Here is a 17,236-nt window from a genome sequence, read left to right on the forward strand (position 1 = left end):
TTCCCTTGGTGAATCCATGCTGGCTGTTCCTGATCACTTTCCTCTCATGCAAGTGCTTCAGGATTGATTCTTTGAGGACCTGCTCCATGATTTTTCCAGGGACTGAGGTGAGGCTGACTGGCCTGTAGTTCCCAGGATCCTCCTTCTTCCCTTTTTTAAAGATTGGCACTACATTAGCCTTTTTCCAGTCATCCGGGACTTCCCCGGTTCGCCACGAGTTTTTAAAGATAATAGCCAATGGCTCTGCAATCACAGCCGCCAATTCCTTCAGCACTCTCGGATGCAACTCGTCCGGCCCCATGGACTTGTGCGCGTCCAGCTTTTCTAAATAGTCCCTAACCACCTCTATCTCCACAGAGGGCTGGCCATCTCTTCCCCATTTTGTGATGCCCAGCGCAGCAGTTTGGGAGCTGACCTTGTTAGTGAAAACAGAGGCAAAAAAAGCATTGAGTACATCCGGATGGTAGATACCTTACAGGGTAATTAGATTCAAAACATAGAGAATCCCTCTAGGCAAAACCTTAAGTTACAAAAAAGATAGAAATAGTTATTCTATTCAGCACAATTCTTTTCTCAGCCATTTAAAGAAATCATAATCTAATGCATACCTAGCTAGATTACTTACTAAAAGTTCTAAGACTCCATTCCTGGTCTATCCCCGGCAAAGCAGCATATAGACAGACAGACCAGACCCTTTGTTTCTCTCCCTCCTCCCAGCTTTTGAAAGTATCTTGTCTCCTCATTGGTCATGTTGGTAAGGTGCCAGTGAGGTTACCTTTAGCTTCTTAACCCTTTACAGGTGAGAGGATTTTTTTCTCTGGCCAGGAGGGATTTTAAAGGGGTTTACCCTTCCCTTTATATTTATGACAACCCCCGAACCCCACTAGAAACATACCTGCGTGATAATGATTCCCCATTTACAATAACATTTTGAGGCCTATCAGTTAGCCAGTTTTTAATCCAATTAATGTGCCATGTTAATATGTTCTAGTTTTTTAATCAGAATCTTTTGTGGTACCAAGTTAAATGCCTTACAGACATCTAAGTAGATATCAACACTATTACCTTCATCGATCAAACTTTTAGACTCATCAGCAGAAAAGATATCAAGTAAGTGTGATAGGATCTATTTTTCATAAACCCATGTTGATTTGCATTAATTATATTATTCTCCTTTAATTCCCATATCAGCTGCTTCATTATCCTTCCTGGGATCAATGTCAAACTGACAGACCTGTAATTACCTGGGTCATTCTATTTGCCCTTTTTAAATATTGATACAACATTAGCTTTCTTCCGGTCTTCTGGGATTTCCCCATTGTTCCAAGACTTATTGAAAATCAACATTAACAGTCTTGCGATATCGTCAGCCAGCTATTTTAAAACTCTTGGGTGCAAGTTCTCTGAACCTGCTGATTTTAAAATGTCTAACTTTAGGAGCAGCTGTTTAATATCCTCCAGAGATAGTAGTGGAATGGAAAGAGAGTTTTCATAACCATATGATGAGAATACATCATCTGTTTTTTCCCCAAATATAGAAGAGAAATATTTATTGAACACTTTTTCCTTTTCTGCATTATTATGGGTAATTCTACCATTTCCATCTAGTAATGGTCCAATACATTTATCAGGATTATTTTTATTCCTAATATGCTTAAAAAACTCTCCTGTTTCCCTACCCTGTGCTAGCCATAGGTCCCTTTGTGTCCCTTTGCTTCCTTTATCAGTTTTCTACAGTTCCTGGATTTTGATTTATATTCATTACTATCAATTTCCCCTTTCTTCCATTTGTTTTATAAACATAAAAATTTTTTACAGTTGCCTTCATTTCCTCTCTAAACCTGGTCAGATTTTATCCAGTATGGCCTTCTTTCTCGATTGTGGCTTTTGGGGCATCTAGAAAACTGTTCGTAAACAATTGCCAATTATCATTCATATTTTTCTGTTCACATTTTTCTGATTTAAATTCTTTCTGCCAGCTGATTTGGCTCATAATTGTTTTCAGCTGTGTGAAATTAACCTTTTCAAAGCACCAAATATATATATATATATTTACTGGTTATCTAAGCTACCATTCATTTTTAGTTCTACGATCAGTTCCTCTTTATCTGTCAAGACTTGATCTAATACAGAATTCCCCCATGTTGGTTGCAACACTTTCTGAGGCCACGTCTACACTACCTGCTGGATTGGCGGGTAGTGATCGATCTATCGGGGATCAATTTATCACGTCTAGTGTAGACGCGATAAATCGATCCCCGATCACTCTGCTGTCGACTCTGGAACTCTACCAGGGCAAGAGGCGGAAGCGGAGTCGACGGGGGAGCGGCGGCTGTTGATCCCATGCCGCGAGGACGTGAAGTAAGTGATTCGAAGTCGATCTAAGATACGTCGACTTCAGCTACGCTATTCTCGTAGCTGAAGTTGCGTATCTTAGATTGATTCCCCCCCCCCCCCCCCAGCCCAGTGTAGACCAGGCCTTAGTTAGGAAATTGTCCTATTATATTATAGAATGTTTAGAAATTCCAAACATGTTTTACTACTGGCAGCGTGAGACTTCCAGCATATGTCACTCAAATTGAAGCCCCCCGTGATCATGTCGCTTGTTTTTCCAGCACATTTTAGATAGGTGTGTAAGGAGGTGGTTGTCCTGTTCCCTTGTGTGATGTGGCAGCCTGTAGCACACCAACTAATACCCTGTCTTGAGCTTTATCTGTTAGGACATTGATCCAGAAGCATACAAGAAAACCAAGCTTAAAGTCTTCTGGATGAACTGATGTGCATCCCCTAGTGCAGTAAATAAAACCAAACTGCACAGATGAGCACTGAAAATTATCGGCCTTTTCATTCCTTTTTATTTAGTTTTCATATTTGTCGGCAAGAATAAAATGTCAGCATCAGCTAGTGCTTCTCAAAGCGAGATTTGAAGGGCTGATGCGAGTTGGTAGACTTCTGAACCGAAGCCCAGTGATTCATTTCCTGAGCGACTGATGGAGAAAGTGGCTTTCTCTGTGGAGTCCTTTATTTAAAAGTAAAGGCCCTGCGTGAAAACCTTTAAAATGATACTGTTCCCAGAGTAGTCTCAGGGGTGTGTGCAGTTTTTGTACTACCTGGTTCGTCTTGAAATGCCTGCTCTGTGTTGGTCAGTTGCTTGACCACACTTTGATTCATTATGAAATATATTCAAGAGGCCAAATAACCATGGTTTATTGCTCTAAGCCAATGATAATATAGTACAGGGAAAAGGTTCTATACGATACCAGTCTCCGGAAAGCCGTCTCATGCAGCAATGTTGCATTCACCTTACATAGAAGGTACGTTCCCAAAGTTACACGTTTCAGCTAGTATTATAATATGTTGGTTGTGCAAGTTACCCATCTCTTTACACATCACTAAAATCCAGCCCATCCTGACCCAAAATGGAGTTGTATGGAGCTCACAGGGTTATTTTCGGGGGTGGGCGGGGGAGGCAGTATTGCCACCCTTACTTCTGCGCTGCCTTCAGATCTGGGCTGCTGGAGAGCGGCAGCTGCTGGCCAGGCACCCAGCTCTGCAGGCAGTGCCCCGCCAGCAGCAGCACAGAAGTATCATTCCACCCTTACTTCTGCGCTGCTGCCTTCAGAGCTTGGCAGTCTGATGGCGGCGGCTGCTGACCGAGGGCCCAGCTCTGCAGGCAGCAGTGCAGAAGTAACGCCACCGTACCAGGCCACCCTTACTTCCGCGCTGCTGCTGGCGGCGGCGCTGCCTTCAGAGCTGGGCTCCCGGCCAGCAGACGCCGCTCCCCAGCTTCCCAGCTCTGAAGGCAGCACTGCCGTCAGCAGCGGCACAGAAATAAGGGTAGCAGGACCGCAACTCCCCCCTCCCCCCCCCGGTTCAATAACCCTGCAATTCTCCCCACAACTCCTTTATCAGGACCCCTAAAATTACAGCACCATGAAACTTCAGATTGAAATAGCTGAAATCATGACATTTATTATTTTTAAAGTCCTATGACCAAGAAATTGACCAAAATGGACTATGAATTTGGTAGGGTCCTAGCATATATTGGTCAACATCTGTGTGTGTAACTTATAGAATGTGTTTGTATTATGGAGACATGAGTAACAACTACTTAGTTAAAGTTGCATAGAGATTCACACTTTAAAGAAGTAGGCTGTATATGTTCCAGTAAAGCATTTCAGTGGTCAGTTCTTTCTTGCTGCTGCTACTGGTAACATTGAGGGTTGTCACACACTCATATATTTTGATTTTGCTTTCTCCAGCTTTTCATCAAACCCAGAGGTTTTTTCCAGCTCTAACCTGCTCTTTGCAAAGTTCCATTCTGATTTCTCCAAAGTTGGTGGATTTATTCCCTCTCTTTCTCCATTTCTCCCCAGCTATGATTGTAGCCTGGTGGAAAACACAGAGCACATTGTGAAGCCCAGAGAAAGAGCTGACTCAGCAATCCTTTCCAGTTAGTCCACTTGTGCTGTTCCTAGAACGTGAGGTTGGGTTTAAAATGTTGCTGCCAAAAATACTGCTGTTGTAACAAAATCAGTGGCCTATTTTAGTAGCTGCCACTCCTCAGCCCTTTAACTTGATTTCTTTTTGTCTTTATCGCCTAGGGTATTTACAGAGAGAATCTTAATTATGTAAAGAAACTTAGCAGTGCTTTGTGACAGGGTAATAGCTCTTGATTGTTCTAGCTTTCAGGAGCACAACATTTCTGGATGCTAAAGGCTTAGGGCCAGCCTACTCTGGCAACGCTAAAGCGTGCTAAAGAACAGCTCCCAGCGCTGGGTCACTGTTTACACTGGCACTTTACAGCGCCGCAACTCGCTGCGCTGTGGGGCATGTGGGTTTTTACACTCCTGAGCGAGAAAGTTGCAGCCCTGTAAAGTGCCAGTGTAGACAAGCCCTTACAAAGCAGCCTATGCAAGCACTTCAGTGGCTCTCCAGACTGCCTCAGCATACAGGGCTCCCTGCTGTTCCAGACTGAGCACACCCAGGAAAGGTCATCTTCTCTCTTCATTGGAAAATGCCCCCAGCACATCTGTTGATGGAAAATAAGAGTGAGTGAGTGCTCCTGTTTGATCTCTGTGTGTTTGCATGGTCATCTTGATTTATATACATGCACATGTTAGAAATAAGTTATAGCCTAACACAGGAAAGTGCTTTTACTTAGCCCATCATACCGGAGAAAAATAAATTACATGAAGCCTTAATCTTCTGCAAGGCAGCATGCTGTCTAGAGCAGGGGCAGGCAAACGTTTTGGCCTGAGGGCCACATTGGGTTTCGGAAATTGTATGGAGGGCCAGTTAGGGGAAGTTGTGCCTCCGCCCCCCCTTGCTTCTTGCCCCCTGACGGCCCCCCTCCCCTAGGACTCCTGCCCCATCCAACGCCCCCTGTTCCCTGATGGCCCTCCAGGCAAGGTGGACAGACCTCGCTATTTTACCGCACAAAAACTCCATTGTCAGCATGCAGGGAGCGCCACATTGCTATACAACATCTGCCTTGCACTGCATCCTAAGACCCCCCGCACCAGTGAGGTGCCAGAGGGAACAGGCGCTGCAGGAGAGAATTCTCTGCTGCAAACACTATGCTGCCAATCCTGGAGTTTCCTCTTGGGGACTGGCAGCAAGAACATCTCTACTGGTTTTACTCATTGCACCAGACAGAGCCTGAGAAGAGAATCATAGAATAACAGGGTTGGAAGGGACCTCAGGAGGTCATCTAGTCCAAACCCCTGCTCAAAGCAGGACCAATCCCCAATTTTTGCCCCAGTTCCCTAAATGGCCCCCTCAAGGATTGAACTTACAACCCTGGGTTTAGCAGGCCAATGCTCAAACCACTGAGCTATCCCTCCCCCCAAAGCAACTTCTCAAATTATAAGATTTCAGCCCATCCAGAGCTTTGCAGGACAAACCAGCACTTTGAGCCGCGTGCAAAAAGATGTCAGAAGTCTGACAACTGGCAGCCTGTGATGTTAGGTCTCCCTGGCAGCTGAGGCTTCTGGGTGATTCCATAACCAGACTGTGTCTACACTGAGCCTGTATCTGTGGGAACCTGGGCTTGTGGACTCGGTGTTTCCAAGCCTGCATTTGAGCATCCACACTGGTGTATCCCTGGGTTTATGGGACCCAGGACTCACATCCATACTGCACTAGGCAGACCTCCTGACTTGGAGCTGTGGCTTGAACTGTGTCCACGCTGCAGAATGACAGGGCTAGGCCTAGAGTGTCTGTGGGACTTGAGCTCTGCTCCACTCCCCTAGCCTGGTCCTAGGACCTGAGTCCTGAGTGCTTGCTGACCCGAGTCAGACTGATTTGTGTGTGGACAGAAGGATGGTTTGGGCTCAAACCTGAGGGTACGTCTTCACGGCAGAGTTATCGTGGGTGGTTGGCATCCAGGTTGGCCTAGCCCGGCTGTGCACAAGGCAAGGCCCTACCTGCCCTTACAGTATCTTTACTGGTGCCACACGCCCCCATGTGTGTTGCTAGGACTTTGGGGGGCATGCCCCAGGGTTCTTGTGTTTCAGTAAGGTGGTCCACTCTCATTATTTCCCAATGAATTGCGGGAGAACTTGTCTGCCCTTCTGTGCACACAGGGGAATTGTGGGACAGCACTGGAGGACTGCCAGCACTCAAGTGGTTTAGCCTGCACTCTTGTTACAAAGTGGGTGGTTTACCAGCCCAACTGAAAGCCTCACTTGGGATTCAGCTAAAGCATTAGCTTAGCTAAGCCAGCCAGCCAGGTTGAATGTACCACTGACCATGGGTGAGAGGGTTGTGTTGGACAGGAGAGGGGTTGGGACAACGCCCAAGTAAGAGCCTAAGTTAATTGCCATGAAGACAGCCGCTGCAGCCTTACAGCCAAGGGTTTAGTCTTGTGACATAGACACAGTTCTCATCTGCGCTACAGAGTGTAACCATGTTGTCATTAGATCCCCTGATTCTGTTACAATGTGGACAAGGGCTTTCAGATTATAAAGGTTCACATAAGGGCTTGTCTATACTAACGCGTAGTTTGCAGCAAGCTGGGGTGAAAATCTGCCATGTGTTTATATAGAAAAGCCCTAAGAGGTGACTTGATGGCCCACATGTTCCTATGTAGGGAGAAAATTTTTGGTAGTAGAGGGCTCTTTAATCTATCAACAAAGGCATAACTACATCCATCTGGAAGCTGAAGCTAGATAAATTCAGGCTAGAAATAAGGAGCGAATTTTAACACTGAGGGTTCTTAACCATTTATTACAGGACACGGTGGATTCACCATCCTTTGCAGTCTTTAAATCAAGAAAGCATTCTTCCAGCTTGCTTGTTCAGTCTTATGTCCTGGCTTTTAACAAGTGCTTGGTCAGTGGGAAGCACTTAGCACCTTTCAACAAATTCCTTCTTTCAAAAAAAATAAAATAAAATGAAGTTTGTTTTTAGAAATATAGAAAATTTCATTCTCTCTCTTCAAGGGAACATCTGGCATCATTGTGCCTAGAAACTAGTTAACACAGCCAGCTGAGCTCATGAAAGAGCTCTCGTTTCTCACAGAAGCTACTCTGTCTGAAAGAGAGAAAATCTTAGCTATGAAAAAGATAGAGGAGGCAGCCCACCATACTAATCCATCTTTGGAAAAATCTAGCGATACCTCTTAGGTATTGTATGTATAGCGGCTAGCACAGTGGGTTCCCAGTCCTGACTGGAGGCTCTGGATATTACTGTCATATAAATATTAAGCCCAAGATTTTCAAAAGGGTTTCAGTGGCTAACTTTTAAGACATCTTAAAGGGGCTTAGTTTTCTGTGGGTGAGAGAGAACCAGGCCTTTTAGGTGCCTCAACTTCAGCACCATAAAACCGAGGCATCGAAAATCACTAGTCTCTCTTGGATCATCTTGGGCGAAATAATTCTCTTCTCATTCAGAATTTTGCTATAAGAACTGAGGGAAAAGGGCCTTTAAATGGAAGAGAGAGCCCAGCTAGATAACCTGTCAGTCTATTCATTGCTTTTAATTCTCACTTCAAGGCAGATGAACAGTAGGCAAAGCAATTAACCTCTATCTAGAATATTAACAATAAAATTAAATAACTCTCGGCCTCAGCTATTTCCTGCCTGCATAAATTAAAGCTCTGATCTAACTCTTATTCCAACATTGCTGAAAAGACGTTTCCCTTGCTTGAACTTCTCCAGGAATTTTTTTTTTTTTTTTTTTTTTTGCATTCAAAAGGTCTAGAATTTAAATATCAAATGTCCTGTTTTCTTTTCCTCTGTCCAAACCTGTGGAGGAAGAGAATAGTGGATCTCATGGTCTTTATTCTTTTCCTCCCTTCCGTCCCTGACTTCTTAAAAGTGAATAGGAAAGGACTACCTATACTGTAGTTCATTCTCGTGGTAAATTAAATGATACTAAAGCAAGCAGGGGCATATATGGGATTAAGTATGCTGTATTCTGCATGCTTCCAAGGTGACCTTAAAAGGGGGATGCTTATCTTTTTGGGCTGCCTCTTGCACAAGGCATAGAGGAAGCTGGAAAGCTTTATAAAAAAAATTCCTTCTTGTGGATCATATCAGAAATTCAGTTCTTGTACGCCTTGCGAGATTGGCGAGGGACTGCAGTATTAAGGAAATGACATTGGCAGAGCTCAAAAGGGTGAAAGCTGAGTCACTGAGAGTGCTGCTTAAAACGCTGCTTCTGATCAGGTTTGGGCAGTTAGCCTCAACAACTAATAAACATTTTGGAAAAAGGGCATCTTTTTTACAGATGCAACCCTCCAACCTTCAGTTAAGGTGATAAAGATCCCTGAGACCTCCAAGAAGTTCTCCAGCAAAATTAAGCAGGACTAGACTCAACGTTCTTAGTATTTCTAAGAAAGAAATGGGGGGGAATTATTTTGGGAGGGGGAATTAATGTCTTTTCAATTGCCTTTATCCATGAAAAGGGCACAAAACCCCAGTTTAAAAAAAAAAACCCTTTGCATGTCCTCTCTAAGCATGACACGTGGTATACACAATGACGCTGTCTTTGCAACGGTTGCCGTGGTAGCAATGGGGAATGGCACGCCGATTGCATTCATACCAGTGTGTGCTCAAGAGGAGGGTACTAGCAGTTCCCACATATTCTTTTACAGGGGAGTCTGGAACAATATTTAACATCTTCGTGCCAATCATTCATCCCCATGCTGGTGGAGTGATAGGGATGTGAGGAGGGTTGGTTGTGTGTGTGTGGAGTAACAGAGCCTTATTTTGTGGGTGTGGGAGGAGGATTCTTGGTTGGTTTGACAGTCAGTGGAGAGGTTACTGGTTTTGGCTGCCACCAGGTCTGGGGAGCAGTCTGCATCAGATGCCAAATGGCTTATTTCCACAGCTGATTTTCGGCCTGCTGGTCTGCCTCCTGCCTCTCTATAAAGAGGGCAGGTTATTGAAGGGGGCCAGGGAAGCTTTAGCCCAAAATCCCACTTTCAGAAATCAAGACATTGTAAAGCCCTGTATCTGAAACCTCCTTCACTTACCTGTCCAACTCTGTTTAACCTTTGGGGTTCCTCTGGCTTTCACCCACTTTCCCTCGCATAGCCAAAGAGACTTAGACGCGAAGTCCATTTGGGGCATCTCAGTGCTGCTCTTTACATGTACTGGCACACCGACAGCATGTCCAGCCATCCAATTCTTAAAGAAAAACCAATTCCCTTTCATCTTTTTATCCATCCACTTGTCATAGCCTCAGTGCCTCAAATAGCAGCAGATACAAGGAAAGGGAAGGAGGTGGTTTCAGAAGCGAACTGCGAACCAGCTCCTATAGGTTCCATCTCAGCTCCATCCCTGACTTTGCTCTATGATCTTACATGTCACTTAACCTCCCTGTCCCATGGCTCCCCAGGAGGTCTACCTCATAAGGATGTGGTGAGGCTGAGTTCCTTCACACTGGAGCTCCTCTGTTGAAAGGTGCAAGAGAAGAGCAGACCTTTAGTTGAGTGAGTTATTTCAGTTCCTGTGCAGGATAATTACAATTAGAGCTGGTAGAAAAACATTTTGGTGAAATGGTTTTTTCCTTGGAAAATGCTTTTTTAGTTGAAATCAAAATGTTTTGAAATATACTGATTTGGACACCCTCCCCCCTCAAAAAACCCCCAAAGCATTTCAGTAATGTCAAATCATCCAATTTCACCATTTTTGGAATGGCACATTTTGCTTTTTTGTTTCGGAACAAAATTCTTTTTACATGAAAAAGGGTTTCCAATGGTCAAGATTGGGACAAAATGTTTCAATCGACACAAACCAAAAATGTTTTTGGAATTTTGTTTTGCAGGAAATTTCAAAGTCAGATGATAAAATTCAGAATCACAGAATTTCCTGCAAAAGAGCAAATGCATTCTCCCTCCTCCCAGCTTATTCACAACGGCTTAGCCCAGAGTTTCTGTGTTTAGGGCTATTGTCCCAGCATACCAGCCAGTGGCTGCCCTCTCTGATTCACTTATTGTTCTCTATCCTCCTGTTCATGGCTACAGGACTGAGGCAGCCATGTTCCATTTTGTCTAGTGTTAGCATGAATGAATGGGAAGGAGGTGAGGCCTAGCACAGCTCAACATTTAACATAGATTGCAAGCTCTTTGGGGCAAGATCTGCTTGTGTTTGTACAACCCTGGCACAGTGATCCATGGCTGGAGTGATGATGAGCCTAGAGTACCGGTATGGGGATCCATGATTAGGATCTGTTGGCCTTAGTAGCTCACCTGTTAACATAGTGGGAGGAGTCCTGCTGCTCTTCTTCCTGCAGCACCTGCTTTCATCCTTCCTGCCATCTTCAGTCCCATCTACTTTTTCAAATAATCTTTTACTCTTTTAAGACATCTCACCTTTTTCTTGGTCACCATGCAGTCAGGAAGCCAGTAGCATCCAGGCAAGGAAACGCTCGGCCTCAATCATTTTGCAGGGGGCGGATCAGATAAGAAATAGTAGGCGTATTTGTTTTTTTACCTAACTGGTTACTAACTATCAAATTGACACAGCCTGCGTTTCTCCTTTACAACGTTTCTCAGAGGCATTCAGTGCAGCAGCATCTGCCAACTTTAAGCAAGGACCACCCAGAAAATGCTCAACTGTCTTCCTGCTGAGAGGAAAGAAAACGGAAGTCTTGTTTTCTGCCCATAATGTAAGGATCTCACTTCCAAGCTATGCCTTGGGGCGAATAGTTGGGTAGAAGAGACTGTCAGCTTTACTTCTGTCAAACCTTTTCCTGTTGCTTGATTAAAAGCTGGTTCACCTCTGAAAGGCAACTCTAAATGCACAGTCTTACTCTGCAGCTCTGTTCCCTGTAGTGTGTCGAGTCAGATCTGTGCAGGTTTTTTACTGCTTTGATTTGTTTGTGTTACTTTTGTCAGGCCTGTAAAGCCAACGCAGCTATGGGTCAGAGAGTTCCGTTTTTACTCACCAGATTTAGCCAAGTTCTGATTTATTCTTGTACAGCCCTCTTGAGACAGTTGAGTCACATGGGTGCTGCTGAGGACAGTATCTGGCCTGCATACACTTTATCTGTGGTGGTGATGCACAACCCAGAAAGAGCCCAGCTTGACTGTCACATCCCATCGTCATACACCCTAGTGGTGACTGGCTGCCCAGTTTTCTCCTTTTCTTGTACCCGCTGCTATCCAGTTTTCATACCATGTCTTTGGTACTGATCAAAAGTGCCAGTGTAACATCGCTTCTGTTTAACCACAGAATCAACTTCCTCTGCACACCACCTCCTCCAGTGTGCCACAATCCTGACATGGGGACATCCACTTCTCAGGACAAAAAGGTAACTCGGACTCCGTGGTCTGCATAATTCTTGGCCTCTCTGCTAGGGCTGCCAGAAAGGTGCCAGTTATGACCGTGTGTTTCATGGCGATATCTTTCCACCAAACTTTTTAATGTAGGTGACCAAACAGCTGCCCTAAGGTAATAGCTGGTCTGGATTCTAACCAACGAGCTCAAATTAATAACTTCTGTACCTCATTACAGATCCCTGGAGCCATCCAGTACCCTATTGAATTTCAAGAGAGGAATGATACAAAATCTAACCGGAGCAATGTTGCCAAGTCTCAAAAAGTTGGGTAATTTTTTTTCTTAAAGCCCCAGCTCTGGAAGGCAAACAAGAATCCCAGTTTTCATGAAAAAACAAAAAGCAGGTTTCTAGCTCTCATGGTTGCAGAGAAAAGCTGGAAAATGAGACCCAAGTGCATCGTAAAGGCACAGAAATCAGAAAGCAAATAAAAAGAACCCAAATGTATTATCTTTTAAGCCAAACTCATGACTTTCTGGGAGCCTGACTCACGATTTTTGAACACTTGGGGTTGGCAGTACTGGAGGAGATGCCCACGTGCTCTTGGTTACACTAGCATTCTGTACTTATAAAACTCGGGGGTATGCTCTGTCTTGTATTGCTCATTATTAGCATGGGGCTGCATAGGTAGCCTTCCCCTCCCCTGGCCTGTAATCTGGCTGAGGCTAATGAACGAGCTCTGTACTAATCTGCCATGAGTTACTTGTTTCCTTGTCACAGAGACTGCATATAGGTTTCAGGTAGTAAACTCTTCATGGGGATTGCTGTTGGGACGATTTTAATTGGCCCAATGTTAATTTAGTGTTCTGGTCTCTTAAAGAGTTGAGTGCTTTGTATTTAATAAGTTGCTTTGTCTTTTGGTTCCATAATTTATCTAGTTCCTTTCTATTGTCAGCAGAATTGTGTATTATCAGGAAGATTACTGTGCTGATTTTTATACTGTGGATTGGAATAAAACTGCTGGCACTCTCTCTCTGTGTCTCTCACACATACACACATGCTCTCCACCCTCCCCCCATCTCTCCAATTAGTGCTGGGCTAGACTAGGATCAGCTGTCTTGATTTAATAGCCAAAGCGGGGAAAACCGATGCCTTTGCATTTTTTTCTTCAGTGAACTTTAGCTCTGAGGGGCATGTCTCTGCTAATTGTCTGTTAAATGAGATTGCTTGCTGAGGTGCGCTGTCTTGCAATTTGAATCCTTTAAGGAACAGCTCTCCATGCTCAGCTGTACACATGACTCTTAAATATAATCTGTCTAATGACTGGAAGGCTTTGACTGGCTGCTCTGCTGATTATTAAGCAGCCTACGATTTGGGTTACAAAACAAAACCTTTGTGCTTTTATTTCTAAAACAGTAACATTCCAGACAAAGGGCCACTCTTTAATCATGAAGTGAGTCCTAAAAGCAGGGTAATTTCAGGCTGGAGTTTTGGGTAAATAACGCAGCGAGGTCCAGATTTTCAGAATTGTCCACACTCAGTTGCACATTCAAGTGACCAATTAGATGCCCAGCTGTCCATTTTGACGTGCACCTGCAATGACTGTGCATGCAAATGATCCTCTGTAGCAGTGGTTACACCAGGGATGGGCAAACTACGGCCCGTGGGCGGTTTTATGCCAGCCCACAAACCACACCATGTGGCTAGGCCCTGCTCCGGCCAGAGCACTGGGTCAGGGGCTGCACCAGCAGCTTGGCCCCGCTCTGGCCAGGGCGCCTGGTCGAGGGCCAGACCATGTGGCTCGGCCCCTCTCTGGCGCTCCAGCTCGGTCGGGGGCCAGGCCACACCACCCACTTCGGCGCTCCGGTCAGTGCACTGGGTCGAGGCCGCACCATGCGGCTCCCAGAAGCCATGGCATGGCCGTGCTCTGGCTCCTACGCGCTCCAATGGGAGCTGCAGAGGCGGTGCCTGTGGAAAGGGCGGCGTACAGAGCCACCTGGCCGCGCCTCTGTGTAGGAGCCAGAGAAAGGACATGCCACTGCTTCCGGGAGCTGCTCAAGGTAAGCGCCGCTCGGAGCCTGCACCCCCTGAGCCTCTCCCCATGCCCCAACCTTGATCCCCCTCCTGCTCTCCAAACCCCTCGATCCCAGCTCAGAGCACCCTCCTGCACCCCAAACCTCTCATCCCTAGCCCCACCCCAGAGCCCGCACTCCCAGCCAGAGCCTGCACCCCTTCCCGCACCCCTGCCCCAGCCCTGATCTCCTCCCCCACCCTCCAAACCCCTCCCTCCCAGCCCAGAGCACCCTCCTACACCTCAAACTCCTCATCCGCAGTCCCACCCCAGAGCCCATACCCTCACCCCAATTTTGTGAACATTCATGGCCCGCCATACAATTTCTGTTTCCCGATGTGGCCCTTGGGCCAAAAAGTTTGCCTACCTCTGGATTACACAGTTCTGAAATCTGAGCCCCAAAGCATTTCATTTGTGTTTCATTTGTGTTATAAAAACAGACTGTGTACCAAGCTAGCCCAGTGTGTACTCTGCAGAAGCAGCTTCCAGTCTCCTGCTCCTGCAGCTGGCAGGGTTTTGGAGGTGGCATGCTCAGCTCTTGAGAGGATTCCCGTTACTGAACAAGGACCCCTTCTGCCCATTTCAAGGACGAGCACTGACTGACTCCAAAGGGAATGCTGTCCACACCTACTCAGGCACCAGCATTGTAACTGCAGTGCCCACCCACGGGTTACTGGACAAAATTTAGGATTGACTGAGAAAACGAGGCATATTTAATCCTTCCCCACCCGGATCCCAGGGTAAGAAGTAACTGGATCTGTTCCCTTCAGTCCAGCTGCCATCTGCGCAGCACTGTCAGCTGGGAGTGCCCATGTGAGGAATGCCGTGTGAGCCTATGCCCCTTGTCATGGGAGGCTGGGCGAATCCTCGGCAGGGTGTGTGGGGAAGGGACAGATTGGTCAGATTCCTTCCAGCTTTCTACAGTTGTCTGATACGCATCGTGGTAGAAACCAGTGTCATAATGATTGAAGCAGCAGGATGGAAGTGGTGAAAGAGGCACACACCGTGATTGTTTCGTTGCTCTAGGGTAGATACTGCAGGAGCAGATGGCTTTTTTATCAATAATATTACTGCTGGACAAGGGAGGAGAGAATCTGTGGCTAACACAGAGCACCTGGCTTTAACAAATGCCCAACCCAATAATAATTTTGTAAATCACAAACAGGTTTCCCATCCCCCCATGATCTCTGTTCCTTTCAAATATTAGTCATTGATTTACAGCAGTGGTCCCCAAACATTTTTGTTCCCCCTCCTCCCGGTCCCCTGGGAGCCATGGTCAGGAGCCGGGGCCAGAGGCCGTGGCCAGGAGCAGAGTGGAGCTGGTGGCTGGGGCTGGACCTGCAGCTAGGGCTAGGGACGGAGCTGGAGTGGAGCTAGGGGCAGAGTGGGGCTGGATGGTGTTCCCTTCCCGCCCTCCGTGGGGGCTGGACACAGCCTGCTGCGCATGCTTCTTCCCCCTCCCGAACATTTCTTTGCGCCGCCCTAGAGGGGTGCGCCCCACAGTTTGGGGACCACTGATTTGCAATGAATTGTGTCAAGTGGCTTAAATTCTGGCTACAGTAGTTTTAATAAACAAATTAAAAACGGTAGCAGCTTTAGAATAGTGGTTGGAGGAGAAATATATAGCGCATAAAATATCTAGTTCAATGCTAATTGCACAAGCTTGTCAGGTTATTCTGCCTTGAAGAATAGCACAGCCTGTTGTGTTGTACCTAAATGTGCTGGAGTCCAACTGTTTAACTGAGGCTTCATGAAATGAGATCTCTGTTTCCACAGAGCTTTCTGAAGCAACACAATTTTAAATAACAACAAACAGCAGGGTAAGGATGTGAGTAATGAATGATCTCCAGCTTGTGCTTGGTTTCTGTCCCAAACCTCAAAATCCAACCCACAGCTTCTCTTATCGTAGAATCATAGAATCTCAGGGTTGGAAGGGACCCCAGAAGGTCATCTAGTCCAACCCCCTGCTCGAAGCAGGACCAATTCCCAGTTAAATCGTCCCAGCCAGGGCTTTGTCAAGCCTGACCTTAAAAACCTCTAAGGAAGGAGATTCTACCACCTCCCTAGGTAACGCATTCCAGTGTTTCACCACCCTCTTAGTGAAAAAGTTTTTCCTAATCTCCAACCTAAACCTCCCCCACTGCAACTTGAGACCATTACTCCTCGTTCTGTCATCTGCTACCATTGAGAACAGTCTAGAGCCATCCTCTTTGGAACCCCCTTTCAGGTAGTAGAAAGCAGCTATCAAATCCCCCCTCATTCTTCTCTTCTGCAGGCTAAACAATCCCAGTTCCCTCAGCCTCTCCTCATAGGTCATGTGTTCCAGACCCCTAATCATTTTTGTTGCCCTTCACTGGACTCTCTCCAATTTATCCACATCCTTCTTGTAGTGTGGGGCCCAAAACTGGACACAGTACTCCAGATGAGGCCTCACCAATGTCGAATAGAGGGGAACGATCACGTCCCTCGATCTGCTCGCTATGCCCCTACTTATACATCCCAAAATGCCATTGGCCTTCTTGGCAACAAGGGCACACTGCTGACTCATATCCAGCTTCTCGTCCACTGTCACCCCTAGGTCCTTTTCCGCAGAACTGCTGCCTAGTCATTCGGTCCCTAGTCTGTAGCGGTGCATTGGATTCTTCCATCCTAAGTGCAGGACCCTGCACTTATCCTTCATAGAATCATAGAATATCAGGGTTGGAAGGGACCTCAGGAGGTCATCTAGTCCAACCCCCTGCTCAAAGCAGGACCAATCCCCAATTTTTGCCCCCAATTTCTTAAATGGCCCCCTCAAGGATTGAACTCACAACTCTGGCTTTAGCAAGCCAATGCTCAAACCACTGAGCTATCCCTTGAACCTCATCAGATTTCTTTTGGCCCAATCCTCCAATTTGTCTAGGTCCTTCTGTATCCTATCCCTCCCCTCCAGCGTATCTACCACTCCTCCCAGTTTAGTATCATCTGCAAATTTGCTGAGAGTGCAATCCACACCATCCTCCAGATCATTTATGAAGATATTGAACAAAACCGGCCCCAGGACCGACCCTTGGGGCACTCCACTTGATACCGGCTGCCAACTAGATATGGAGCCATTGATCACTACCCGTTGAGCCCGACAATCTAGCCAGCTTTGTACCCACCTTATAGTGCATTCATCCAGCCCATACTTCCTTAACTTGCTGACAAGAATACTGTGGGAGACCGTGTCAAAAGCTTTGCTAAAGTCAAGAAACAATACATCCACTGCTTTCCCTTCATCCACAGAACCAGTAATCTCATCATAAAAGGCGATTAGATTAGTCAGGCATGACCTTCCCTTGGTGAATCCATGCTGGCTGTTCCTGATCACTTTCCTCTCATGCAAGTGCTTCAGGATTGATTCTTTGAGGACCTGCTCCATGATTTTTCCAGGGACTGAGGTGAGGCTGACTGGCC

General features: G+C 46.1%; 1 protein-coding gene across 3 annotated transcripts in view; it reads left to right on the forward strand.

Moving 5' to 3' along the window:
* Nucleotides 1-17,236, forward strand: part of CFDP1 (craniofacial development protein 1) — a 127,681-nt gene that overhangs the window by 68,128 nt on the left and 42,317 nt on the right. The gene's annotated exons all lie outside the window — the stretch shown is intronic.

This window comes from Lepidochelys kempii, chromosome 12, assembly GCF_965140265.1.
Source record: "Lepidochelys kempii isolate rLepKem1 chromosome 12, rLepKem1.hap2, whole genome shotgun sequence".
NCBI lineage: Eukaryota > Metazoa > Chordata > Testudines > Cheloniidae > Lepidochelys > Lepidochelys kempii.